This window comes from Pteropus medius, unplaced genomic scaffold (assembly GCF_902729225.1).
Source record: "Pteropus medius unplaced genomic scaffold, Ma_sr-lr_union100, whole genome shotgun sequence".
NCBI lineage: Eukaryota > Metazoa > Chordata > Mammalia > Chiroptera > Pteropodidae > Pteropus > Pteropus medius.
The window spans coordinates 6566795-6569521 of NW_024347788.1; the positions used below are offsets into that span (position 1 = coordinate 6566795).

General features: G+C 53.1%; 1 pseudogene; it reads right to left on the reverse strand.

Moving 5' to 3' along the window:
- Positions 1-1777: 1777 nt before the first annotated feature.
- On the reverse strand, positions 1778-1900 carry LOC120614477 (uncharacterized; annotated as a pseudogene).
- Positions 1901-2727: the final 827 nt, after the last annotated feature.

Consider the following 2727-nt stretch of genomic DNA (forward strand, 5'->3'; position numbering starts at 1 on the left):
CAGGGATCTGCGAGAGGATCTAGCAGCACCAGCTCTCGGGACAGGGACCCAAACCCACAGGGGAGTGAGTTCTCCCTCAGAGCCACATTGGCGATTCATCGTTAGACTCGCTGGAAGAGCAGGAACTGGGCGCCTAAGCCATTAATCTCTTCTTTCCTGTCCTCCTCCTTTGCCTCTTGCCGCTGGGAGGAGACACACAGGAAACGCAGATACAGTGACGGGAAGTCTGGGGCACCCCAGGAGCACCTAAGAGAGATGCCCTAGTCACACAAGAGTGCAGTCCAGCCCCAGCCCAAGAGGAGGCCCCCGAAGGAGGCACCACCTGAGTAGGCTGTGGAAGGACAGCCCGCACCCAGTGCTCAGAGCACAGGAACCCTGGGGCTGCGAAAGATCCGGGGAGCAGGAGCAGGAGGCAGGGGTGCAACCTGGAGGAGGCTCAGTGCCCTCAGCCCAGCGTCTGCGGCGGGACAGGAGCCGATCCCAATCGAAAGCAGCGGGGCCTGACTCCCTCGCCATCCCTGCCACCTCGTTCGTTGGACGAGGAAGCTCCCTGGTGTCCGAGACAGCAGCCGCCCTCACAGGGGAAGAACTCCCGACAGCTCCTGCTCGACCTGAAAGGAGTATCTGAAATGCCGCCCTGGGCACCTCTTTCCTTGGAATCTACAAGTCTCACATTCTTATTAAAGTGCAAAGTCCCTGCCACGCCCTGGCCTCCGGTTAAGAGAAGGTCCCACCTGCAGAGGCAAGCGGCCGATTGCAGCTTCCTGTGGGACCCCAAGCAGGTCGAAGGCGCGTGGGAAGGGTCCTTGGGGAAGGACAGGGAGAGGGCAGAACGTACGAGAGCAGAAATAGGCCTTCGGAGGCCAGCAAAGCCAAAACGGAGGAGGAGAAGGTTCTCCTTTGTTCTGTAATGTCTAGAGTGGGTGGCATTTGTAGCTCCCCCCGATCTCCATCTGAAGCAAATGCAGACACTTAAGGCTCTCTGCTTTGGAGCACTTTATGATTTCATCCCGCAGGCTTTATGGAGCACCCACTGTGTGCCAGGCTCTGTGCCAGGGGCTGGTGGCTACGGCAGGGGCAGGGGTATCTGGAGGGCTTCTTCCTGCTCTCAGAACACTCGACGAGGTTGGCCCTGGATCGGAATCAAAGGTGCCATGGCTGTGGACAGCGTCCTGCAGACAGGCACCCACCAGTTGGCCTCTCCCCAAAACCGTGCACCCAGCGGAGGGGGCTGGACAGCCATAGGATGCATCAGCAAACAGCACCTTGTCAAAAGGCTTACCAAAAGCCCAATGCCTGCAGATTAGAAAAATAAACCCACAGGTGAAATGAACATTATAGTAGCAACCTGCCGAGCCTCTTAATCTGTCACTTAAATCTAGGGCTTTTAGCTATAATTGAACATCCTACTGTGACTATTATGAAGAGGAGGAGGAGGAGGCGTCAGAGTTGTGGTTTAGGAGGGCGGAGGAAAATAAATTTCCCTTCAAAACTAGTCAATAACAATGCATCTGTGTAAAAGCAACAGAGAGCTGGCCTATTCACTGCAGAGAAAAGCATGCATCCTGGGCACTCAGGCGGCGGCTGAATCACGGCCCAGGCCCCCATTATTCCGTGCACGTACAGAGGCCACTGAGAGCCCCTGAGACTGGAAAAGCACCACCACGGTTTTATTTTTTATTTCTTTTTTCTTTGTAGGCGAGGCAACCCTTGGTTGACCTCACAGATTTCAAGGAACTTGTCAGCTTACAATCCCTTATTTTATTTTCATTTTTCATGCCTACAGCACCTGGTCTTCCCAGGTGGCCTCCCATCCAAGTACTAACCAGGCCCGACCCTGCTTAGCTTCCGAGATCGGACGGGATCGGGCGTGTTCAGGGCTATAGATACCATCGCAGTTTTAAAAATTTGAGGAGAAGCTGCCTGGTAGATGACTGTAAGCAGGTTATCCTAACTGCGCCACCTTGCTAAAATAAATAAAGGAGAAAAGGCAGGAAGGGAGGAGAAGAAGGAGAAAGGAGAAGAGTAAGGGAGAGATGCTCCACGTCACATGTCATCAGGGAATTGCAAATTAAAACAATGGCGAGACACCACTACGCGCCTGTTAGAACAGCCAACGTCCGGAGCGCCGGCCGCACCCGCTGCTGGCGAGGATGTGCAGCCGCCGGAGCTCTCATTCACTGCTGGTGGAAACGCAAGACAGCACGGCCGCTTTGGAGGACAGTCCAGTGGCTTCTTATAAAGCTAAGCGTCTTCCCGCGGTACGATCCAGCAAGTGCACTCCTTGGCATTCACCCGAAGAAGCTGAAAACGTCTGTCCACACACACACCTGCACCTAGATGTTTCTAGCAGTTTTATTCATAATTGCCAAAACTCGGAAGCCACCAAGATGTATCCATTGAGTAGCTGAATGGATAAATAAAGGGCAGTCCATCCAGACAACGGAATTGTCAGCACCGAAAAAGAAATGAGCTATCGAGCCACAAAAAGACACGGAAAAACAGTAAATGCATATCGCTAAGTGCAAGAAGTCAGTGTGGAAACGCTACGTACCATTTGATTCTAACTATATGACATTCTGCAAAACTATGGGGACGGTGAAAAGATCAGGAGTTGAGTGGGAGGGGGTGAAGGGGGAAGAACAGGCAGAGCGCAGATGATGATAGGGCAGTGAAAGTATTCTGTAAATGGATATTCATGGACCGTGATGCGTGTCTATACATTTG